The sequence below is a fragment of the Ursus arctos genome, unplaced genomic scaffold (genome assembly GCF_023065955.2).
Source record: "Ursus arctos isolate Adak ecotype North America unplaced genomic scaffold, UrsArc2.0 scaffold_15, whole genome shotgun sequence".
Taxonomy (NCBI): Eukaryota; Metazoa; Chordata; class Mammalia; order Carnivora; family Ursidae; genus Ursus; species Ursus arctos.
In genome coordinates this window covers 32,991,233-33,017,646 of record NW_026622819.1, presented here as the reverse complement: position 1 = coordinate 33,017,646, position 26,414 = coordinate 32,991,233, and the positions used below count along the sequence as shown (strand labels likewise).

At 43.9% G+C, this 26,414-nt stretch overlaps 1 protein-coding gene across 2 annotated transcripts in view; it reads right to left on the bottom strand.

The window, feature by feature from the left end:
* The window catches only part of NIM1K (NIM1 serine/threonine protein kinase), a 61,570-nt gene extending 39,569 nt beyond the window's left edge, over positions 1-22,001 (bottom strand). Inside the window, exon 1 of one of the 2 annotated variants that reach the window (XM_026506906.4) lies at positions 21,801-22,001. The gene's annotated coding sequence lies outside the window, so the exon portion shown is untranslated. Of the gene's footprint in view, positions 1-713; positions 813-21,800 lie in introns of those variants that run through there. The other variant, XM_057312226.1, reaches the window with a different exon arrangement.
* Between the last annotated feature and the right edge of the window lie 4,413 nt (positions 22,002-26,414).

The window sequence follows — 26,414 nt, the reverse complement described above, 5'->3', positions numbered from 1 at the left end:
CTTTGTCCTTGCTCACCTTCCCCAAAAAGCTTTCATTCATTATCTTTCTACCCAATCTCGGATACTTTTCTTTACTGCATTACCAAAAAGAATCAAACGCATTGATCTCAGACATCGTTCACAGGTAAACTCCAATCTCGCATTCCAGAGGCACACAGCAGGGCTTTCATCTCCTTGGCCACCACATCTGATCTCAGCTGCTCCAGCTTTTCATCTGCTGTCATGAAGAACAACTCAAAATTCGCAGGAGGCTGGCTTCGGGCCAGCCGGGAGCAGACACAGGGACAAACTCCCTGCCCGGTTTCCATACAGGACACCCCCTCAACTCACCTCACAGAAAACCATTCCTAAGGTCTTCAGAAAAGAGTGACTTAGTCTGTATAAAATACAGCCTCTCCACATTTTTAAATGCTCTCAGGAAAGAAAATGGTAACGAAAGGCATTTAAGTGTCTTTTTAAGTTTATACCTATAAGTCTTCCGCGATCAAAGATTAAGTTGCTTTTTTAAAACAAAGTATTCATCTTGATGGGAAACAGAAGAACCCCTGGGGGGGGGGCAGGAAATTCACAAATCATGCAGTCGTTCTGGACTTCACGTGAAGAGAAAAGTCATCAAACCCAAACTGGCCTTTCATCTGCAGGGAGCCCAGTAAGTAGTGACGCAAATCCACTGAAGAACGCGAGTGGTGGAGTCAAAGATCACGCGGGCCTACCTGGCGTGGGAAAGCAAAAGAAACTGCTCTCTAAGGGGAGAGGCAGGGCCTTCTCGTGTCTGGCTGTGCCTTTCCTGCTCCCAGAACTTCTTGGCACGGGCGTCCACTCATAGGACCTTCGCGACTGCGGAAGGGAAAGGCAAATGTAATCAGAGACAGTTTCTGCCCCAGAGCCGGCACCATCCTGGGGCCGATGGAAGAAGTGATTACACGGGGCGAGGAGGCAGTTCAAGTGTTGCCCACCAGGGAGCCTGGAGGCTCTCGGAGCCAGTTCTGAGCACTACATACTGTTCCCTAGGGCTCACTGATTGACCCGGTATTTCTGGCTGGAACCATTTCCCCAAGGAGGCAAGTCAAAGTAGATAATGAGGATCTCTCATCTCACAGGGCAGCTCGGAAACAAAGCTTGAGCTCCAGAGACTAGATATTATTTCAATGCGTAGAACTGCAAGAAGGTCGAGGATTGAACGTGAAAAGATTCAGAATGACGCATCGAGGTTTCCACTGTGATTCTCAGCCCACAGTCCCCTCTCCCTGCCCTGTACCAATTGTTTGAATTTTATGAATTACTTATAATTGTAAGGATAACGGATCATAGGGAACAGCCACAGGGTCCACGAAATGCGCACATTTCTGAGAGCTTCGTGAAAACAGTCACTATTCGCTTATGCAGGGATCTGTTCATGTATAAGGAAAGATACCTGCAAAGTGCAGGCCAAGTTCTGGATGCATGAGTTCCCAACTGTGGACAGGGAGGAGGGAAATGAAATTGGGGTGGAGGGGGGGATTCAAAGAGCTCTACCATATTTTACTCTATATACTTCTGCATGTGCCTTTGCTGTTGATGCCTTGTTAACTGTGATTACAACAGAGATTTTCGTGGCTTAAGGGACAGAAATACACATTTATCTCCACCAGTATCTGGGGATTGTGGTCGGTTTTTGATGACCACGTATGTAAAAATGACTCATCCCCAATACGATTCACTGGCCCCCCGTGACTGAGATGGTCTAGCCCGGCACTTCAAAGATGAGATTTTTAAAAGTTTTGAATCCAGAAATAAGATGACTTAGAAAGAAATGAAATCTGGCACCGTATTAAATCAAGCAGCTGAGAAGGCGACATAGTTACCGACTAACTATAGAATATATTCCCAAGCAGAAGTAGACGCTCAATTCTTGGTCATGAAAATAAATGGCACTACGGGGCACCTGGGTGGCTCAGCATTGGGCGTCTGCCTTCGGCTCAGGGCGTGATCCCGGCGCTATGGGATCGAGCCCCACATCAGGCTCCTCCACTATGAGCCTGCTTCTTCCTCTCCCACTCCCCCGGCTTGCGTTCCCTCTCTCGCTGCCTGTCTCTATCTCTGTCGAATAAATAAATAAAATCTTAAAAAAAAAAAAAAAACTTTATAAAAAAAAAAAAAGGAAAGAAAAGAAATGGCACTAGGAGAGCCCCGACTCCTGCACTGGGCCCGGAAGCCCGTGGAGAAGGAGCTAAACCTCTACCGAGAATGTATCTGTAAATATCGTTTTGTTTCTTTTGAGGTTGGGGTTTGGGGAATCCTGAAGAAAACAGTGTAATGAACACTAGGCCCAGGACCATTAGGAAAATTCTCTTCTCAGTACTTGACACTTCGGAATATTCAGGAACAATCCCAGAGATACATCTGGCTGTTGCCTGGGGCTTTATTTCCAGGCAGATCTGGGGCTGGGAGTGGGTTAATTATGCCTGATGCTGGGATGAAGACATGTCTCCAGCAGGCTGCATCAGTCCCACCGTGAGGAAGGGGACCAGGCTACCTTTGCACGGAGGAGCACTAGCGAGGGGACTGCAAGAGATGGGTGAGAGCCCTGGGAGCCCCTGCTGAGCCCTCCTCTCCTGAGCCACGCTTGTGTCAGGAGCCTCATGACAGAGCTGTGCTGAGACGCTGCTTATGTCAGAGGCTGAAGCTGGTCCTGAGGATTGAAAGTCTGTGAGGGCTTTGCTTGGGGCCCTCAGAGGAGAGCATTATAAAGTACTCATTGGAGCCTGGACTAAGAGCAAAAAAAATGGAGGGACTCTGCAAGGGGAGCAGATGTTGGAGGTGTGCCTGCCTCGGACGAGGCCTCTGCCAGACGTGGGGAATGACGCGTCGTAGCAATCCAAAGGCAGGGCATGGCCGATACCCTGTCAGCCAGGCCGGAAACCTAAGCGCCATCCCGAGTTTTCTCTCGCTGTAAATCCTCTTACTTCGATACCACCCCACTCCTTTACCCATCACCCTGACTGCTGTCTACTGAGCAGGGCTGGATCCCACAATAGGTAGAGAGGCACATGCTTTAAGACACCCCAGGGAGGAGGCAATAAAAGTCTTAAAATATTTTGATATTTGGTATATTTTTTCAAGGCATCTGAGAAAAATCAGAATCTGTGTTTGAGACATCTTATGGTTATCTTTGCTTAAATTCTAAGTTGCGTCTTGGGCTGATGAGGGGCAATGCTTCTAATGGTCTTAATCCCACGAGGACCTGGCAGGCCGAAATTGCCCCCTACTTCCTGTCTTCCTAGCTCCACTTTGTTCTCCAGGAAGCCGCCTGCAGGATCTTCCGGAAATGTAGTTATTCCTGCTCCACTTCAACTAACTTCATTAAAATAAACATCGGATAGAATTCAATCTCCATTGCATGGTCTAGAAAGCTCTTCAACATCTGGCTCTTGATTTTATTTAGCCTCTTTTCTAATCTCCCCTCTCCCACTTGCCCTCCTCCATATGCCCTGATAGGGTTCAGGGCATGCTACCCCACGGCGCCTTGATATGTCGAATATTTTAAGCAGGAGAGTCAGTCTGACTTCCTTCTCCCCTTGCCCTTCTTCCCCGAAACATGTTATAAAACCTTCAGGTGTGAGGTGCCGTCCCTATACCTGGAGGAAAGGAGCAGCCTCATCTCGGAAGACAAGGGGCACCAATTAGAACCCTAACAAACAGGCCTTGCTAATAAGCTTCCCCCAGTTTACTACACTTACCTCATACAGTAGTCCCCACTATCCTTGGGGGATATGTCCCAAGACCCCCAGTGGATGTCTGAAACCACAGATAATACTGAACCCTGTATATACTATGTTTTTCTCTATACATGCATAACTATGGTAAAGTTTAATTTCTAAATTAGGCACAGTAAGAAATTAATAGCAATAACTCATAAGAACAATTATAACAATATACTGTAATAAAAGTTATGTGAATGTGATCTATCAAAATATCTTATTGGATTGTACTCATCCTTCTTGTGATGCGGTGAGATGATAAAATGCCCACCTGAGGAGATGTGGTGATGGAGTTTTGGGCTGCTATGGACCTTCTGACGCTAAGTCAGAAGAAGAATCCTCTGCTTCTGGGCCTCACGTGACCTCAGGTAAATGAAGCCATGGAAAGCAAACTTGCAGATAAGGGGGGATGACTGTCCTCCTTAGTTTATCGTATTCCTCCATGACTATCCACTCCTCATCAAACCTAACATAAAATACTCAGGTCCCACTGCTTCCTCAGGTCTTCATTTCCTTATAAAGTCTCCCATGTCACATAAAACTTATACTGAATACACGTTTATGGTTTTCTCCTGTTAATCTTTGTCAGTTTAATTTTCAGACCCAGCCAAGGACTCTAAGAAGGTCAAGGAGCACTTTCCCCCTCCTCTACGGAGCCCTATATCTGAAACATGGCGCCATACTTGCGGTCCCACAAGCGTCCCAGGGTGCTTCGTGCCTGTATGCCTTTGTACATGGCATTTCTTCTACAAGGACTATTTTCTTCAACCCATTCCCTGTTGAACCTCCCAAACTCTAGCCCACTGTGAAGTCTTCCTTGCCTCCCTTAAGTCCAAGGTACTCTCCGAGTATTTCATGCACCTCTCTGTGGACATCTGTCTCTTGTGTGCCCCTCTCTGTCGATCTGTGTCGACAGTGAGGGTACTGGGGGCAGGGACAAAGGATGTTCTGTTCACCTCTTCCTCTAAATGATGCCTGGCACATCGTAGGGAGTCAGTGCTTGTTTATGGAATAGATGAATGAATAAACAAAACAGATTTATTTTGTTGTTAAGCACAATTATTTTAAATTCTTATTTTACATCCCATTCTTTTTCTTATTTCAATCATCTAATGGTTAAAATTCTACTTATTCAAATTTAGCTTAAACTCCCTTCTCTTCTCTTCATGATACTCCAAGCGGAATTCAGCTCTTCCTCTGGTATTTCCCCCATGAACTCTGTGTTTTCCTTGAACATCTTCAAATTCTGTCCAGTGTTTGTGGCACTTGTGTACATATTTGTCCTCCCCTCTGGAATGCAGGTTTCTATGGGGCCAGTCCTCAATCTTATTAATTTCATGATTCTGGACACCAAGTACCCAGAAGCAGTTCATAAATGCTGCCTGAATTGATTTGAGTTGTACAGATATTTTAAAAGGTAGTATGGATCCCAGAAGATACAGAAATAGATATTTCTTCATATCCTTCTCTGGTGGAAGAACACCACCACCACTAATGACTGTTCTTTGATAAAGGAAAAATAAAGGCAAAAAATTTTAAAAACAAAATACCCAAACTCTTTCAAGTGTTCTCTCCTGAAACAAGGGCAGGTTTGTTACAAGTGCCCCTAACCAGAACACCTCTGGCTGGAAAATTTCTGAAACATCGTGGGGTTTGGTGAGATGCCCTGCTGCTTTCACACAACATTCTAAGGTTCCCAGTGAAGCGCACCTCAGGCGTGGGTAGACGTCCCTAAGAAGGCTCTTTGACTTGGAAGCATTAGAATGCTTACACGCCAGCGTTTGCTCCAGCCCACAGGCAATAAAAACAACCCAATTGTGGCTTCCCTTTGGAAGGTTACCGAGGTTAAAATGATCACGTTAAGAGTGAAAAAGGCTCCCTATCCCTTTGTTTTTATTTTTAGGGTGTGATAATGTTAGCAGTCTCCGGCAGAATTTGCTTTATTTTAAAGCATGCGAAATAATCCCTGTTCTAATTTCAAGTCCTTCTCTGCGCTTCTCAATTCCTCCCAAACTTCTGTAAATATGCACGTCCATGCCCTTGCCTTTCTCCTTTCCTTCTTCAGGTTTACACCTCCCCAGGGGAGCCAAAACCAACACTGATTAGCAGTGAATGAACTCCTGCCTCTAGGACACTAGAGGGTCACTGTTGACCGGGGCTCCAAGGCATCCCTCGTCCCCTGCCCCCAAGTTCAAAGACCCAGAGCTACATAGCCAGCCCTGAAGGGAAGATCTCACATCTGAATCAGTTATGGAATTTATTCCTAAAGTTTTACCTTTCCTTTCCTAAAGTATCTTTTCATGCCTGGATGGTTTTATATACCCAGCTTGCTCGGCCTGGAACACATTTGCCCCTTACCTTTTTCAGCCTTTAAGACCTTACTGAAATACCATCTTGGTGTTTTCTGCCACTTACCTAAACAGTTAGTGGCTTCCTCCTCACCAGTCCCACTGAACTCATATCTTGATATTCTCATAACTTCTCTCATACTCCATCTTGATAGTTCACATCTTATGTTCTATCAGTTCATATTCTAATTGTAATTAGTCTTTCTAGACTGATGTCTGCTACTTATTTATCTCATATCTTCAATATTCCCCAGCATTTAGTCCTGGGATATGGGAGGCACCGAATAAATATTTGTTAAAAGAAAAAGAATTAAGACAGAATATATGAAAGGCACTATAAGATAAACTTTAAATCTACAAACTAATAGCCCATGTTGAAAGACATTTGAAAGAAGCCATATTTTTAGTTGGTGTGAACATATTATTGTTATCATTTTATTCATTCTAACAGTGAAAAAATACTAAAAGCTACTTTTATTAAGCATTTACAATATACCAAACACTGTGCTCTTACCGATTTAATCACTATAACAAACTCTGTAAGACAGATATCAAAATTCCCATTGCACTGATGGAAAAATTAAAATTTTAGAGGGGCTAAGGAATTTGTCCAAACTTAAAGTCACCGGGCCAGCATGGCATCTCAGCCTGCCTGATTGCACCTGCGGCCTCCATTTGGTGTATTTCATTGTGGAACAAAATGCTCGAAGGAACCAGCAGCCGCCATGAAGTCCAAGGTTAGGCATGACAGTAGCAAAAGCTGGCAGGAGAATCAGAAAGGAGTATTTTTTTTTCTTTAAAGATTTTATCCATTTATTTGAGAGAGAGAGAGCATGGGAGGGAGATATACCATGAGCAGGGGGCAGAGGGAGAGGGAGAAGCAGACTCCCCGCTGAGCAGGGAGCCCAATGGAGGACTCAATCCCAGGACCCCGAGATCATGACCTGAGCCGAAGGCAGACGCTTAACCAACTGAGCCACCCAGGCGTTCCCAGAAAGAAATATTCTTTAAAGTGCTTTGTTTTTAGATAAACCATTGGGCCTGATGAATATCAGCGATAGTTAATACACAGATTAATTATTCTTTATTCCCAACTTCGTAATGGACTTGTTATCACCACGGCAAGTGTCCAAACTGACTTGATGAAGCTCTAGATAAGTCTGTGCTTTTGAATGACAATCTATAGAGAGAAAGTCCAAAATGAGTCTTGATTATTATCATAATTAGTAAATGATTCCAAATGCCTCAAAGGAAGTTATAAATAAATAAGAAAAGATACCACTGTTTGTAGTTTAGGTACACACCACAGAAGAAACAAATTATACTTTAAGCTACAACCACAACTCAGGCTCTTTTGGAATAGAATACCTGTCGAAAGCTTGGCAGACTGTACAAGAAAGTGAAATTATATGCCAATTTCACTCCCTAACATAGATACCAAAAATGTAAAATAAAACAGTAGTGCTAAATCAAAGCTAGCAACATATTTATATCAGCTCACCCGAGTAAAATTTCTCCCAAGAATATAAGCATAGCTTAACAATAGAAGATGTGTAGGTTTAAATCAGTCAAAGGAGAAAAGCAAGAGGATATCTCAGGAGATACAGAAAAAGCATTTGATAAAATTTTACACTCATTATTAATAAAAATATTAGCAAGCTAGGTGTACAAGGGAACTTGCTCAAGCAAATTAAGGCTATCTACCAAAACCTATAGAAAATATCTTTTTAAGTGGCTCAATATTAAAAGCATTCTTTACAGAGTCAGGAAGACAACAAGGATGCCTGCTAACACTGCTTCTGTTCAGCATCTATTGGGGCCTCTATCCAATGAAAGAAGACAATAACTAAATACTGAAAAGGAAGAAATAAAACTGTTCTTATTTGCAAACACAGATTTTATTTTTTTTTAATTTTTTAAAAAGATTTTATTTATTTATTTGAGAGAGAGAGAAAGCACAAGCAGGGGGAGTGGCAGACGGAGAGGGAGAAGCAGGCTCCCTGCTAAGACCCTGGGATCATGACCTGAGCCGAAGGCAGATGCTTAACCAACTGACCCACCCAGGCGTCCCTGCAGACACAGATTTTTAAACATAGAAAATCCCAGAGCCCCTACTCATAAACCATTAGAACTACTAAGTAGGTTTAACAGTGTTGCTGGAGACAAGATTAGTGCAAATTCAATAACATTTGTATTCACCAATAATAATCTGGTGATAAGGAAATAATAAGACATACTTCACTGACATGAGTAGCAATAAAATTCATGAGATACCTAAGCATAAATCCAACAAAGGAGTTGAGAGAGACATAAATTATGAAAACCCAAGAAAGCCTATTGGAAAACATAAAAGAAGATCTAATAAATGGAAAGACATACAATGTTTAATAAGGGAATACTCACTAGAATGAAGACATAAACTCTCCCCTCAAAAATCTACAAATTTAATGGATTTCAGTTGAAATCTCAACTGTTGTGTGTTTCTGTGTGTGAAAATGCTTGAAAGGGTATATTTAGTCTTGTATTCCATACCACCCACATACAAGCGGACCTGCTGCAATTTCACTGGACACTGGAACTGCAAACATCTTCGTAAAAGAGGGATGAGCACATCTGTTACCTGTGAGTGGTTCAGAACAGCCACAGAAGCCCAGCACTTTGAGCAATCTTGGACAAGGCAATGAGTTGTCCTGGGAATGGAACAAGGAGGAATCTTTTTCAATATTTCCAACAGTTAGCTGAAGTAGGGAGGGCTCTGCAGATGATTCTAAATCTGACAAATGAAAAGTTGAGAAAACCAAAATCTACGTAAGGAAGATTTCATAAAAAGAAACCAATTTTTAGGAATGGGGAAGATAAGACAGGAAGTAAAGATGAGGATTTAGAAGGAGGAAAAAAATTCCAAAATAATTCCAAACCACATTAAAGGTGGTCAGAGATGGGATCATGGAACGGGTCAGGACCAACAGTCTTTGGAACCTTGAAGACATCGGTCTGGGATAACCACCACAACAGACAACTTAAAGGCCACAGTCCGCAGTGCGGTTACTCCTGACACTGGAGGCATGATACCCGAGTGCTCCTCTCTTCAGCTCTTTGACAACATTACTTCCCCAGAGAAAATCTGAACACAAAGTGGTTGAGATGACTGAACAGGCAAATTATCTAGATTCTAAATCTTTCCCTTCAAAAATAAAAGTAATAGGAAAATGAGGCCGTAGAATATTGGCGATCTCATTTAGAAAGGAGATACACGTTTCCGCCACTTTTTGAAAGTAGAGGGATCCTGCGAAACCTTTCATAAGCTGAAATGGCATAAAGTAAAGGAGCAACTGCCAATTAATTTTTATGGGATTTTTTTTTTTTTAGCATTTCCAGACCCCTCTTGAGCTTTTCTGATACTTTAGGACACAGTTTGCTAGTGGATGCGCAAAATAAATTGAGATAAAGCAGAGTGGCTCACAGACCACAGCTGGAAGCTCTGGGGCGTGAGGCTGAGATGCTGAGTGTAGTTCCCAGGGAAGGGGCTCGGTGGGGCCTCTGCCACTGCTCCGGGTGCACTGCCTCTTGAACAGCTCACTGCAGAACCAATGCTGAATGCGTTTTCATTTTTTGCCCCTTTCCCTAAAAGCCAAAATCCTTTTCGGATGTCATTGAGTTTAGCAAAAGCAGGTACCAATGTAGATCTTCCGTAACAGCGGAATGGTGTAACGTGAACTCTGAAAAGTGGGGGATACCTCTAGCAGCAGAAAGGGAGTGGGAGGGCTGGTGGTGGACCACCATCAACAGACTGCATCGAAATGATTAGACCCGTGATGTGCCATTAGAACTCCTCAGGACACAAACCCAGAAATAGGTGAGCTAAGCCTCACTGCTCTTTGGACCATGTTAGTCATTGAACACTGCAAAATAGCTCAGAACTTGGAATAAAACAAGTCTTTTCCTTCCTTGTCTTTCTTCCTTCCAACCCACTGAGTGTCACTGATCTTCCACAATGTTTAGGAAATGCTTTGCTTCTGCCAAAAACAAATGGCAAGTTGCTTAGATGGACATTCAGCACTTCGTGGCCTCATGCCAGTTTTCCTCTGCAGGCTTACTTCTCAACACCTCCTTAAACCAAGGTGACCCGAGGCTGCAAGCAGACTGGCTGTTTCGCGGTTTCCCTTGATGAACCAAACACACTCATGGACTCTTAGGAACACAAAGTCGAGGAGCCACAGGATTATTTAATCTCTCATTTTGTATTCGAGAAACAGATCCAGAGAAGAAGGAGTCTTACTGGTTAGTGGCCAGGGACAAGACAAGAACCAAATTTCTTTATTTTGTTTATTTCCACTATGTCAGCCCACGAACCAGCCCAACAGAATGAATGAATATGTAAAACAAATTGTTGGGATTTTAAAACCAAGCTAAGGAAAATAAAATAAACAACTAAGTAAATATTTTCATTTCAAATCAACTCAAAAGAAAATGTGGAAGATACAAATATTTTCTCTTGATTAAAGAGGACTTCACTACTAAACAGCTCAAGGTCACACTACCACATGCTCCGCAAGACGATAATCTAGAAACCAATGTTTCTTTGCATATGCAAAATTTCTCTGATAAATTTTGTGATGGCAGAAAAGTCTATTTGACTTAATATACTAATGGCTTTTTATTTTGTGTCGTAAGTCTTCAAAATACTCTTGGGCCAAATCACTATCTTTGTATTGTATCCCATATTACAAAGTGTTCATCGCTCAAACAAAAGCAGCATTAAAACATTTGTTGTTAGTCTTTTTTTTTTAAGATTTTATTTATTTATTTCAGAAATAGAGCAACCAAGCATGAGTGGGGGGAGGAGCAGTGGGAGAGGGTGAAGCAGACGCCATGCTGAGCATGGAGCCTGACATGGGGCTCAATCTCACGGACCTGAGCCGAAATCAAGAGTTGGGTGCTCAACCGACTGAGTCACCCAAGGACCCCTGTTGTTGGTCTTTTCAAAGCAAGTCCTGGCACATAAACTTTTCCATCTTGCAAACTGTGCCAAATCCATTTCTTTCTCATGCCATGGTGTCACATCTCCCCCTATACTTCATCTCCACCCCAATCAGCTCACCTCAACTCATTTACTGATTCACGCATTTCTCTTTCCTGTAAACCCAACACGTCTGCTGCCTGTACCACACAGGCGTTCACCACATGTAATCCTGGCTTATTATGTATCTTACGGTTGCATTCTATCTTTTTTTAATCCGTAACCACGATTTAACGATTTAACGAGAGCCTACGGTAAGCAGCAAGTGGTCAATAAGTAGAGTGAACACAGAATTTGTCATTCAAACCAGGACACTTCTGAGAACAGAAGGTTGCTATTAATAATCACACTGGGACAACAGGTGTTAACCAGGGCTGCCCCTGGCATATGGGGACATACGGGCACCCTATCGATAAGTGACAGTGTGGCGAACACTACGGGCTGGCTCACTCACCATCTTTACTAACTCTTTTCTCCCTTCTTTGACTTCTTCTGCTACAGAAGCTGGAAAGCCCACTTTCTCCTTCTCTCCCACAACTAGCGCGGGCCAGGAGCCACAACTCTGGAGAATGGGACCTTAGTAAGGGATGTCTGATAATTTGTGCTTCCTGGTAAAACACGGCATAACACTCTCAAAGGTTACTATATAGCAATGCTAAGTAAGGAGGCTCTTGGCTTACACCAAGTAACCAGCACACCCCTTTCCCTTTCTTCCTGTGTGGACCTTGTCTCGAGGTGTAGTGGTCAACTAAAAACAGTGAAATGATAAATATGAGAGTAGGAGGAAGAATGGCAGAGCAGAAAGACAGCAATAAACCAGGTCTCTGGGGGCAGCACAACCAAAGCTACCATAACCTGAGGCTGTGTATGAATCGTGTCTTCCCCCAGAATCCATATGTTGATGCCCTAACCCCCAGGGTGATGGTATTTAGAGACAGGGTTTAGGTTTAGATGAGATCACAAGGGTGGGGCCTCCTTGAGGGGATTAGTGTCCTTATAAGAAGAGACCAGAGAGCTCCCTCGCCCCACCCCCTCTCTCTGCCTTGTGAGGACACAGCAAGAATGTGGCCATCTAAAAGCCAGGAAGACAGTGTTCATCAGAACCCACCATGCTGGCACCCTGATCTCAGACTCTCAGCCTCCAGAACTGTGAGAAGATCAATTGCTGTTGTTTAAGCCTCCCAGTTTATGGCATCTTGGGCTGATTAATACACCTTTTAGAGCTTTTTTCTATGTGAAAATAAACTTCTTATAGCTAGGCAGAAAAGTTTTCGGGGTGCCTGGGTGGCGCAGTCGTTAAGCGTCTGCCTTCGGCTCGGGGCGTGATCCCAGCATTCTGGGATCGAGCCCCACATCAGGTTCCTCCCCTGGGAGGCTGCTTCTTCCTCTCCCACTCCCCCTGCTTGTGTTCCCTCTCTCGCTGGCTGTCTCTCTGTGTCAAATAAATAAATAAAATCTTTAAGAAAAAAAAAAGAAAAGTTCTTTTATTCCTTGCAGCCGAAAGCATTTTTTACTTAGAATAGCTATTATTATTTTGTTCCAATTAGTTGATACAGATTTTCCTTAATCCTTACAACAGTCCTGAAAGGTGCCTGCACTTACCTTCATGTTTCCAATGAAGAAACTAAACTTAAGAAGGACTTGGTGGCTTGTCCAAAGTTGTACACGGAATAAACATCAGTTCGATTTCCAGCTCAGGCCCATCTGACCTCAGGGCCTGCACCTCAACACAGCAGATGCCGCCGCTACATCTGCTCTCACGAGCGGCAGCCATGCACGTCACAGGCAATCCCACTAAACAGATGCTGCTAGAGAGAAGGAGGATGAACAAAAGCTCATTCTCCCCTGCGTTCTTGCCCTCATTCCCACCCTCTTTCTCTACTATGGAATACACCATCAACATCAATGAAATGTTCAGCTCAGCACACATTATTTTTAAGTGCCTGCCTACTTACTTTATGTCAATGGTCATTTAAATATAATGTACAGAGCACCTGGCTAGAGATGTGTACAGGAGAGTAAGCGCCCAGACAACATCTGGGGTGTCGTGAAAGTGTAGGGAAAACTCCCTGAAGCAGATGAGACCTGAAGGAATTTGCCCCTGTGAGTAAGCAAGCACTAAGGTAAGGAAACGTAGGTCAGGGAAACAGAAAGTGAAATGTGATATTTAAAGATGGACCACTGAGGGGCGCCTGGGTGGCTCACTCGTTCAGCGTCTGCCTTCGGCTCAGGGCGTGATCCTGGCGTTCTGGGACTGGGGGTTCTGGGATCAAGCCCCGCATCAGGCTCCTCCACTGGGAGCCTGCTTCTTCCTCTCCCACTCCCCCTGCTTGTGTTCCCTCTCTCGCTGGCTGTCTCTCTCTCTGTCAAATAAATAAATAAAATCTTTTAAAAAAAAAATAAAAAATAAAAATAAAAATGGGCCACTGACTGTGAGCAAGATAAAGGTGGGCAAGTCTGTACCTCTGTGCTTTCTACAGCAGCTCAGCACTGGTGGCGCTGATTATGGCCAAGGCGTATTTGTCTAAACCAGAGGCTCAGAAAAGTTTAAAAGGCTTTAAAAGAAATCTTCATGATTAAATAAACACAATCAGAATGCATTTTGTTAGCCAAGAATGGAACTAACATTCTGTATTTGAGTCTTGGTCTCTGTTGCGATGGACAACTTTCACGAAATAATCTAACATCGTGAACAAAAGATTTTAAGTCACCGATTTGCAACTCTCACCGACTATGCTAGCAGTGTGACAAGCAGGTGTAAGCCAAGAGTCTCCTTACTTAGCATGGCTAGATAGTAACCTCTAAAAGTGTGACGGCCTGTTTTCTATAGGTATTAACCAATGCAATTGTTTCAGAGCTTTGGCAAATCTTTTTTTACTTTCCTTGGCAGACACTAATCACCAAATCACCAAATCCCCACACAGTGGTTTTCACGTGGATGAGATGTGCTACACAGATAGAGGCTTCCCAGGGAAGCCCAAATTCAGGCAAGACAGAAGTATTCTTCTTTACCTTCTAAAGTACCTATGACAGGCTCTAGCCAAAGCCGGCCACGCAGCCCACGCTCTTCTGAATATCGTCTCTGCTTATTGGGGAGACAGCAATGCTCTGGCATGTGCAACTGGACAGAACACAAACCCACTAACACAAATTTGCCACAATGCTCCGTGCAGTGCTCTTAGGAGGCATGAATCCTCACTGGGGCTGCTCAAGGTTTAATTCCAAAACCCGGAAAGTGTTGCTAAGTGGCTGTTTCTGCCCACACATGTCCTGTGTGAGTAAAGCAGGCAGGTGACTGCCACGGACTGTGGAAGAGCCAAACTGGGTCAGATCTCCCAGGAGGAGATCGGGGAGGTCAACGCAGGATAGCCTTTAGGAGATGTCCATACACAGAAGCTTTCTCACTGGCTTCCCAGCCTCACCTAATCTCTGAGGTTGCAAGGAAAAACCAAAACATCAGACCTACGTTTCTTTTGGCCTCTGCTGTGCTGTACAGAGACCCACACCTCCCACCTTGGTGGCCCCACAGAGTCATGCCTCACTATTTCCCTTCTGGTTCTTGCCCTGTCACCCCCATACTTGTCCATCATCTTCCCACATGAGTATTCCTTCATTCTGCTGTGTCCACACTTTTCAGGTACCATTTCCAGAATGTTTTTACTGCATAGGAAAAGATAAGATCGGTCTTAGCTGCGGGGGGGGGGGGCTTCTCAAATTCATGATGGAAGGACCTCTCTTTACACCAGTCCCAAGCCCAAAGGGTCCAGAAGAAAGGTTGGTTTCCCAGACAATTAGTACTTATTGAGAATGTAATTTGTAAGGCTCTGTGTTAGGATCAATACAGAAAACAAATATGCCATACAGAAGAATACTGACTGTCCAAAAACATGGGAGAAAAGAGCAAAACATAAAGATAAGTGGAAAGAGCAACAAATAAAATTTATGAACAATATCTCAATATTTTTTGGTTTTGTTTTTAACTACAAAACAACAACAACAACAACAACCCTTTGAAATGTTAACCATTGTAATCTCTCTGGCTGGAACTAAAGATAGGATTAGAGATAGAATTATAAATGATTATTTCTATCATTTTAACATTCATTTCTGTATTTTTGACAATAATACTAGCAATGATGACATTTATTGTGTGCCAGGGACCACTCTAAGAGTTTTACATGAACCAACTCATTTAATTCTTAAAATAATCCTAGAACGTAGGTGCTGTTATTATGCCCAAGAAAGGTGACCACAGAGATCAAATTACATGCCCAAGGTCACCTACGGAGTAAGTGAGTCACAGAGCCAGGATTCAAACGCAGGAAGCTATTTCCAGAATTAAGATTTGACCACCTGCAAAAATAAACTATTGGGACTACATCAGAATAAAAAGCTTCTGCACAGCGAAGGAAACAATCAACAAAACTAAAAGGCAACCTACTGGAGTCGGAAAAGATATTTGTAAATGACATGCCCAAGAAAGGGTTAGTATCCAAAATATATAAAGAACTTATACAACTCAACATCCAAGAAACAAATAATCCAATTTAAAAATGGGTGGAGGCGTGAACAGACATTTCTCCAAAGAAGACAGACAGATGGCCAACAGACACATGAAACGATGCTCAACATCACTCATCGTCAGGGAAATGCAAGTCAAAACTACATGAGATGTGTAGCTCTCATGCCTGTCAGAATGGCTAAAATCAACAACTCAAGAAACAAGTGTTGGAGAGGATGTGGAGAAAAATGCACTGTTGGTGGGAATGTGAACTGGTGCAGCCACTCTGAAAAACAGTATGGTGGTTCCTCAGAAAGTTAAAATAGAACTACCCTACAATCCAGGAATTGCACTAGTGGGTAATAACCCCCAAAATACAAAAAACAAAAAACCAAACAAACACTAATTCAAAGGGATACAGCCACCCTCTATGTTTATAGCAGCTTTATCTACAGTAGCCTGATCATGGACGCAGACCAAGTGTCCATCAGTAGATGAACGGATAAAGAAGAAATAGTATGCATATATAAAATGGAATATTCTTCATCCATAAGAGAGAATGAAGTCTTGCCATTTGCAACAACATGGATGGAGCTAGATAGTATAACGCCAAGTGAACTAAGTCAGTCAGAGAAAGACAAATACCATAGGATTTCACTCATATGTGGGATTTAAGAAAGAAAACAAACAAGCAAAGGGGAGAAAAAAGAGAGAGAAACCAAGAAACAGATTCTTAACTATAGAGAACAAACTGATGGTTACCAGAGGGGAGGTGGGTGTGGGGATGGGTTAAACAGGTGATGGGGATTAAAGAGGGCGCTTGGGATGAGCACTGGGTGATGTATGTTAGTGCTGACTCACTATATTGTACACCTGAAACTAATATTACACTGTATGTCAACTATAAAAAATTTTTTTTTAAAGTAAATAAGACTTGGGGCGCCTGGTTGGCTCAGTCGTTTAAAGCATTTGACTCTTGGTTTTGGCTCAGGTCGTGATCTCAGGGTCATGGGATCCAGCCCCCTGTCAGACTCCGTGGCTCAGCCGGGAGTCTGCTTGTCCCTTTCTCTCTGCTCCTTCCTTGCCCCTACCACACACCCCCCAGCTCATGCTCTCCTCTCTCTCTCTCTTTCAAATAAATACAATCTTTAAAAAAATTCTTTTAAAAAATGTAAATAAGACAACCACTATTTCTTGCTATCTCTAGAATATATAGTTTTATAATACATAGTTTATAATAGAGAAGTATAATCTTCCTTTTTTTTTTTAAAGATTTTATTTATTTATTTGACAGAGAGCACAAGTAGGGGCAGCGGCAGAGCAAGAGGGGGAAGCAGACTTCCCTTTGATCAGGGAGCCCAACGTGGGGCTCTATGCAGGCAGGGCTTGATCCAAGGACGCCTGGACCTCAATCCAAGCCAAAGGCAGACACTCAACCAACTGAGCCACCCAGGCACCCCTAATCTTTCTTTCTAATAAAGAAAAAAGATTTTAAAAAAGAAAAGGAATATAAGACAAGGTAGACAAGGAGAGAGAAGGTGAAAGAAGGAGTGTTTAAAAGGGAGTCAAGAGAGGGCGCCTGGGTGGCTTGGTTGGTTAAGTGTTTGACACTTAACCTCAGTTCAGGTCTTGATCTCCGGGTGGTAAGTTCAAGCCCCACATTAGGTGCCACGCCCAGCATGGAGTCAGGAGAAATGACCCCACACTTAATATCTCTGGATTTGTTACCTCACCTGCAAAACGAGAGGGTGAACAAGACTACATTCTAGAGAAATATTTACCTTGCATGTTACCAATAGTTGGCATGAAAGAAGCCTCATCATTTTAGGCTTGGGGATCACATCATTGATTAGTCTACAGAAAATTTGCTGTCTTTGTGCTTTAATTTACATTTTAAAACCCACATGTCCCATAAAGCAAATGCACAGAGTATAAGAACTATTAATAGAGGGGCGCCTGGGGGGCTCAGTCGTTGAGCGTCTGCCTTTGGCTCAGGTCATGATCCCGGCGTTCTGGGATCGAGCCCAGATCAGGCTCCCTGCTCAGAGGGAAGCCTGCTTCTCCCTCTCCCACTCCCCCTGCTTGTGTTCCCTCTCTCGCTGCCTCTCTCTCTGTCATATAAATAAATAAAATCTTTTTTAAAAAAAAGAACTATTAGTAGAGCTAAAGGTATGACCCTGTATGAGTGAGAGCACTGATCATTTTCAAAAGACAGAAAGTGGTAAGGAAACAAATGGAATGCAAAATGGCCTGGCAGCATGCAGGATTCCAAGGGCAGCAACCAAGTCATTCAAAAAAGGCCTTGTCCCCTGCAGCTCTGGCTCCTTACCTTTCTTCAAAGACTTAGCCCCTGACTTTTCCTCCTCATTCCTTTGTATAAAACCCAAATTATGCAAACAATGGGTGCTAATCTGTGAGAGCAATTCCTCCATCTTCCCGAGAGCCATCCTTGATCACTGAACTTTGGCTGATCTGGCTAAAGTCCTAGGAAACATTTACCCCTCCTGCCCCAAGCCAGATGCTGTTAAGGGCCTTCCCGTGCCTGGCATTTTCAAATAAAAGGTTATGCCAACGGTGCCCTGGCTGATTTCTTTCCACCAACTATGTTGCAAAAATAAAGGGAGGGAAGTTGGAAGGGGTGGAGTGAGAGAGCTGTATCCACCCCTACAATAAGAAAAAGCACATAGATGCTGTCTAAAGCTGATAAATCAAGACCAGCTACATAAGCAAATTACTCGGAAATATGGAGATAAGTGATCAAACACCCAAGAGCAGAGAGTGACTGTACCCGAGGAGGGGGACTGTGATTTTTGTTAGAATCTTTTAAAATGCTCTAATTCATAAAATTAGATGAATGCGTTATTTGATGACAAGCAATTTTTAAAAGTCAAAACTTGTAATTTAAAGTAAAAAATTACAATTACATAATCAAGTGTGTCTACAAATTATTTCCAGTAAATGAGGCCAACAAATGGAGATGTAGGCTTTCTCGGTGACGTAAGGACTGGGAAGACAGCATGGTGAGCAGCTCCTGTGGCAGGCCTGGAGAAGGGAAAGCTGCCTCATGTCCCAGCCTGAGTGCAAGAGGAGGCGGTGGGCCAGCGTGCACCCAGATCTGCTGCTCAGGCCTCCCAGGTTCTCTGACAAAGTCAGAGGAGTTTGCTAAATGGGATACCTGGGCTTTCTGGAAAAGCATCAAGCTCTCTCTTCTCCTTGGAAGACGAAGAGTTCTTTTTAAGTTTCCTGCTCTCTGTCTTGGTTTTGTGTGTCTGCTTGTTTCTGTGCAACTCTCTTTGCACCTGACTTTTTCTCTTTGATTCTCTTTCCCTTAATCTGTGTGTGTTCTGCTCCCTGAAGACTCCTTTTCCCTACAGTTTTATTTTTCTCTCTAATCTTAAATTCTTCTCACCATTCCTACCTTGTCTATCTTCTCATCCTGATTTTTCTCTAAGTCTTGGATGACTCTCATGTATTTTTGTCTCTTAATTTTCCATGTGGTTAGCTGAAATGACTTGAGTCTTTTGAATGCAACTTGCTCATCTGGAGAACTGGTTAATTTTCCACACTATACTGTATAATACTGGCTGAGCTATCTTTGAAGTTCTTGGGAGAAAATAATTTTAGAAGCTGTGATCTGCTTAATCAAATTGTAGACTATTGCCTTCATAAGTAATTTGAATACTTTCTTCTCTTGAAATATATAACTTCAATTCCAGAAAACTTTTTCTAGAATGACAATAGGTAGTGACAACAATAGAATGAAACTAATTTTATAAGCAACTGGTCCTCTCAACAACTGAAAGAAAGGAGCCAATGAATTAAGGCTTTTTAGTCCTTAGTGAAATACTGTAATGAGATTCAAAAAATGAAGTTGGATTTCACATTATATTTTAATTTTTAAATTTCTCAAAATGAAACTATCTTTTGGCTGAAAAACATTAACTAGGAAGAAATATTTCTTTCTTCTTTTAAAACTGTAAGTCTAGAGGCTTTCAAATTTTCCAGTCATGTGCCATCAATGTACAAAATTGATCTTACAGGACTCATTGCTCAGGAATCGTGGATGTGTAAAGAATTATCGTTCTTTAAAGTCACCGACATTTGCTAATGAAAGTATCTGAATGATGCCACTGCTGCCCCCAGATGAATCCATCTTAACTGAAAACCTAAGGCTTAAACAAAGAGCATAGAGGGCTCTATGGCCTACCTGTAGTTATTACCAGGAAATTTAGATTTCATACAAACCTGCCTTTACTTTAAATGCAGTTTAGTTAATAGGAAAAAGCACACACCTCAAACTAAATATCCAATCCACATTTTTTCCTAACACAGAAGGAGGCCTCTCATAAGGGTTTTCCAGGCTTACCACTGAACAGTGGTCACGCCAGAAATAAACCCATGAGGCAAATTCAACAGCACAAAAAAACAGGAGTCCAAGGAGAGCAGGACTTAGCTTTTCCCCCACTGGCCTCCTTCTGGGACCCCCACCCACATTCCCCCATCTCCTAATTAGAGAGCTAATTAGGACTCCAGATTTAAATGCTAAATGGGGAGGGAGATGTGGTGCCAGGCCAGGATTCCTTTAACATCAAACACTCTCCTCCTTCATACTTCTCCCCTTAGTGCAGTGAGCTGTGGGAAGAGAGCTGGGCCAGCAGGGCTGATTGGCTGGAGGGCAGTGTTTACACTCAGTTGTCTGAGAGGGAAGTCTGTCTCACAAATTGCAAACTCTGAAAAGATAAAATTTAAAAACAACATGCCTGGGCTTTTAGTACTTTAAGGAAAAGAAACAAGTATCTTATAAGCTCAATTATTATTACCATGGTGACATGAGGGGACATGAGCAGATCTCAAGAACAGTTCCTGTTTCCAGCCAGGCAGCGTCTCAACGGTGCGGGGCGACTTCTTCGGTTACCATGGTAACCAAAATTAGAAGTGCTTTTGCAACACTAACAGAAACCATCTTTTGAAGCGCTTCTGTGAATCACATTGAATACTGATGATGCAAGCTTGAGTGATACATATTTTTCAAACATTAACACGCGCGCGCACACACACACACACACACACACCATTTTGCCATAAACAAATATTCCTTTTAGATTCCCCCTTGAAATCTTGACTTAACTTGGAATAGATTTTTCAGTCTGGTTTTGTTTGTTTCCCTTTTGGATTCCCGCGGTCTCAAGTGCAAACGCGATTTGTTTAATTTCCAAACTTGTCTGAATTGCACGAGTAAGAGCTTAGAATGTGGTTCATTTGCTCGCATTTTGAAACGGGATGAGGAATGGGGTGGGGGAGGGTGGATCTAACAGAGAGCCCTCTTGTCTACTAAACTCTGGAGGACGAAAACGGGGGGAGGGTGCATGGGGGTAGGGGGAGGAGAGGCAAGGAGGGGACGAAGAGGGAGGGAAGGAAGGGAAGAAAAAAGTGCAGACGACTGAATCGTTGCTGCCCTAAGAGCAACCTCTCCAACTGCCCAGATGTTGTCTCAGGCACGCAAAAGCTGACCACAAACGATATTTTAAAGACCCCGTTGCCATCCTTTCCTGGCCATCCTGGAACTCCTAATATTCCTGAAGGGCCCCCCGGGAAGAGGAGACGAGGTTCTTCCTTACTTGTGCAGTCTTCAAAAGAAGCACGATTCTTTAGGGAGCGTCGTGGTATGGGGTGTGCTGGGCCACAGCTGTTCGCTGTCACTGCCCTCACTGCCAGTCCCCAGCGCTCGGTACAAACTGTCCACACCTGGGCTCGCGCCCTGGGGCTCCGCTCCCGCGCCAGGTGTGCGCCGGGTGAGGCGCGAAGCCGTCCTCCCGGGCTGGGGTGCGGGCGCGCACCCCCACGCGGGGCCAGCACGGCGCCGGGTCGCGGGGACACACGCGCGCCCAGACCCAGGGGCTCCACACACCGCACAGGCACCGGCACCGGCACCCGCGCCTCCCGCTCCGAAGCCCCCTGCTCGCGCGCGCCGGGCGGCCCGAGAGGCCCCCCCCTCCCCGGAGCTCCTACCCTTCTCCTGACCCCAGCTCGCCCCCCGCCCCGCCCGCAGTCTTGTTTCCGTCTGCCCCTCGGCTCGCCGGGGTCAAGGGCGCCGCTCGCAGGCCCGCCCCCCCCCCCCCAGGTCAGCAACCTGGCGAAGGAGAGGCGGGCGCGTGGGGGGGCTGGCTGCGAGCCCCGCGGCCCTCGCTTACCTTCGTGGCGAGCCCGGCTCACTGGCTCGGCGGCGCGGGGCCAGAAGCTCCGGGCGGTTGGCGCTGGAGTGCGCGCGGCGCGGTGGGTGCGTGGGTTGCGGGCGCCGCGGCCGCGCGAGAGTGTTCCCGAGCTGTCAGGGACAGCCGACCTGACCCACAGCGGCCCCGGCAAACCCCGCCCGCTGGCCCCGGCCCGGGCTCTGCGGAGGGTACAGAGGCGCCCCGCAGCGTTTCCCGGAGGACCAATCGGGAGCGGGGGGCTGGCCCGGGGGAGGGGGCCGAGGGCTGGTCAGGCGCCGGGACGCGGGCCCGGACCTCGTAGGCCGGTTTCTATGGCAGCCAGGAAGGAGGGGCTGGAGGGAGGGGGGTGCGCGGCGCGGGGACACCCATCGCAGACACTGGAGGAGGGGGGTTTGGTCTTCTCGCAGAGAGAGTCCCTCCTACAGCGTGGATGGGAAGCGGCGACACGGCCAAAAGAGGGTTGGCACAGCTCTCGTTAACTCACGCCTCGTACTGAGCCGCTCGAGCCTCTTGATCAAAGGTTTCCGTGTCCTTGGGAGACCGCGACCCAATAATCTTCCCAACAGAACGGGGTTTTCAACAAAAAAACGTGACAGCTCCTTCGGGTGAGTGTGGCAGGGTTTAGGCTCTGCAGAAGTGCTAATGCCACTCTCTGCCTGGGTCCCTCGCAGACGTTAGGTCCGGGTCGTTTGGTACCACTAAGGAGTGACTCCTCAATCTCCTGTCTACTCCCCAGCTATAACCTTCCGGCTAGTGGTAGGTGCCAAATATTTTTACAGTTTACAAACAGGGAAGCCAAGTCACTGAATTGAGTGTTGAACAGGGAATGAGAGTCGCAGAATAGTAAACGCATAGAGGTTATTTACTGAAGTTCAGGTCCTTCATTTTACAGAGGAGGAAAGTGAAGTCAGAGAAGTCAGTTAACAAGGGTCACACAGCTTGGTTCATGGCAAAGCCAAGAGCAGGCACCGTAAGTCACACTCTTTCCACCTCTTCATGCTCTTGTATTCTGTATTCCTGATTGCCAGGGTAATATTTACAAAAGCAAAAGTGCTAAGGAGACAAATAACTTCAGTTTAAAATCCATTTATGGTAGAAATTAGGGAAGCCAAAGATTCATTGTTATTTGCCAAGCACTATTACAAACACTTTCACAAGAGCAACTGATTAAATCCTCAGAATAACCTTATAAATTAGGTATTCTATTGTTACCATCCCTGTTTTGACAGATGAGGAAACTGAGGCCCAGAAATGTTACTTGACTGCTCAAGATCACACAGCTGTCCAGTGCTGGTGCTGAGATCAAACCCAGGCAGTCCGACTCCAGAGTCAGCACTCTTCTTCCTTACTCTGCTGCCTCTTTGTATGATTAAGGGGGCCAGGAACAACAGGAACAGCAAGAAGTAAAACCTTGGACAGCTCCAGGGACTGGTCATTGAGATTGGCAAGCAACCCAAAACAACCTGGAATGATTGCTTCCTTGGTTGATGAGAGTGGTTATCTCCTTGTGTGGGATAAAAGTTCTCTGTGAGAAGGGTTTGTCTTTAGAGGAAGGCCCTTTCCTAAAAAGACAAAAGGTTTTTTTTTTCTTTTAAGAGCAATCTTTAAAATAGTACATGCCATCAGTTTATTTTTTTAAGATTTTATTCTTAAGTAATCTCTACACCCAAAGCGGGGCTCAAACACACAACCCAGAGATCAAGCGTCACATGCTCCACAGAGATGGAGCATTACTGAGCCAGGCAGGTGCCCCTGTTTTCTTTCTAAAGCAGTAAAGTATAGGGTAAGACTTTACATGTTTAAAAATATAAAATGCTCCTTGAATCCTGTAACATGGCGATACACAGGATAGGAGATCATACGGAAACTGCCTAGAAGCCAAAAGCTTCTAACCTAACACAGACTCTCCCATAGACCCTCTCATCATGCCCGCATAGAGCACCATAGATCCTAGATTCTAGTGGCTTGGATGGTGATTGAAGACTTTAGGCTATCACAGAAAAGGAAAACTTCAGCATCAGAGACCGCTTTCAAAGTCCATAAACCAGATTCCATTCCAGGAGCCCCCTGTACCACTATTTCTCTCGCAGCCACCCTGCTAGGGCCGATTCCCTTTCAAATCAGAACCTTTCCTTCATGCTTTCCCTTCCCTTGGACGTCCTGGGATCCCCAGCTGTATAGGCCATTCCATAGGTTGATTACAATGTAGCAGTATATAGAAGTTAGAAATTCTTGTTTTGAATAGTATGGGGAAGTATTTTCAACATATTAAGTGAAAGCAAAAGTTACAAAGCAGAATAATACAAATTTGTGATATGTTTGAGTAGAAGGAAATACACTAGATATTAGTAATGTTTTTTGTTACCTGGTGGAATCACAGGTGATTTAAATGATCTTATTAATAGTTTCCAGCATTTTTTTCTTTTTTCTACAATGGGCATATGTGTCAGAAAAATATTTTTCAAAAGAATTGATGGAAACAGTCAGACCTAGTCAATGTAGGTAGTCTCAGTTTTCTAACCCCTGCTCCATTGTGTTGGCAGAAAATAAGTCAAATACGTTCCTAGGAACAGTCCTGCATGATTTTAACACAGGAGGTACTGTTGTATGCTTTGAGAAACACTGGCAATGGCTCAAAGTTTAGACTTTTGAGACACAAAGTTACACCTTGCCTCCTAGTTCGGCTTCAAGCATCTTTTTTTTTTTTTTTTAAGATTTTATTTATTTATTCGACAGAGATAGAGACAGCCAGCGAGAGAGGGAACACAAGCAGGGGGAGTAGGAGAGGAAGAAGCAGGCTCATAGCGGAGGAGCCTGATGTGGGGCTTGATCCCATAACGCCGGGATCACACCCTGAGCCAAAGGCAGATGCTTAACTGCTGTGCCACCCAGGCACCCCTGCTTCAAGCATCTTCTAACCTCAGGTTCTTCATCTGTACTCTGGGAATTGTGAGAATTAATTAGATAAAGTTTCTGGCAAACAGTTAAATTACTCTGCCTTAACCTGGAGTCCATGGGCTTGGGGGCAGTTAGTAAGAGGAGCCACCTGAAAATGTGTTAAAGGATACTTTTATCACAACCTTTAAGAAGGTGGGGCCACAAACGAGTCAGTACTTCCTCTATTAAGTGCTTAATAATAATAGCTATTATTACTATTTCGAGTTCTGAGGGATTGTTCCATGTTCGGTATTATTCTGGGGCATATAGGGACATTCTATTCATTTTGTGGACATTGTTACTGGTACACTGCGCCCCTACCGAATGTGAACCTGGACTAGGTTTTTCCGACCCCCATGCTCCTTCCTCCCTTCCTCCCATAGGGATATCGGACAAATCTTGGGAGAGGAGGCAGAGAAAAATCTTTAAGACTGCATAGTACTGCACGGTTGGGTCTGCAGCTCAAAAGGCATATCTTCTTCCAGAAAAATTTGTCTTCTTTATCCTGCTTAGGATCTGTGTGCTACCTAAATCTGATCGTTCCTGTCTTTCAACAATTCAGAAAAATTCTCCATCTCTTTGACTATGACCCCGACCTCATGGTTTAATCTTTCTTTCAGAAATTCTGGTTGGATATTATGTATAAGTTATGTATGTCTCATTCTAGTTCATGTCTTTTTTCATGTTTTCCAGATTTTTACCTTCTGTTTAACTGCTTTTATATTCTGGTAATTTCTTCTGATTGAAGTTATATTTCACTAATTCTCTCTTGAGCTGTAATTAATTAGCTGTTTAAACTGATTCCTGGCTTTATAAACCTCGACAGTACAAATACAATGAAATCAAGAGGTGAAAGTATGAGAATGCCAATTTCATCCTTTCACAGCAGGGGGTCAACTGACAGTTCAAAATTGAATCACAATTAGTATTTCTTAACATCTTTTGTCCTTCACTTTATAAGAATCTTTTAAGAACTAATATTTCTTGTAGTAAAGAAAGATTTATCTGCGCTTTACCATTTCATTCTGCTTATTTGTTAAATTCAAGCAAAAATTAAACTGAATACTAGTATTCCTTCCGTAGTATCTCCCAGCTGTATCTAATAGATAACTATTATTTCACAGGACAGTTTCTGTCCTAATATAGGCAGTCTACCAGACCGCAAAACCACAGCTAATGATCAGCTAGTCTCTTAAGTGAATTCATATATTGGCATTTACTTCTCAGCAGATATTAGCTAACATTTTGTGTCTAAAGTATATTTGGGTTACTCAGAAGAAGCATAACTATTCCTAGTCAATTATTCTGGTTTTTTGTTTTTTTTCAAAGATTTTATTTTATTTGGCAGAGAGAGAGAGAGCACAAGCAGCAGGGGGAGCGGCAGATGGAGAGGGAGAAGCAGGCTCCCTGCTGAGCAGGGAGCCGAATGTGGGGCTCCCTCCCAGGACCCCAGGATCATGACCTTAGCCACCCAGGCATCCTGATTTTTTGGCATTTAATTTCTTATTATTCTCTAACATTTCTTGTTTTTGTGGCATTTTCATTTTAGAAACAGAAAAGCAATTATTTACTGAGAGTAAGCAGAATGTTCTTGCTTGAGATTAAAAAATCTAAGACAGCTGCCTTAGCCCAGTCCATTACTTGAATGAAACATGA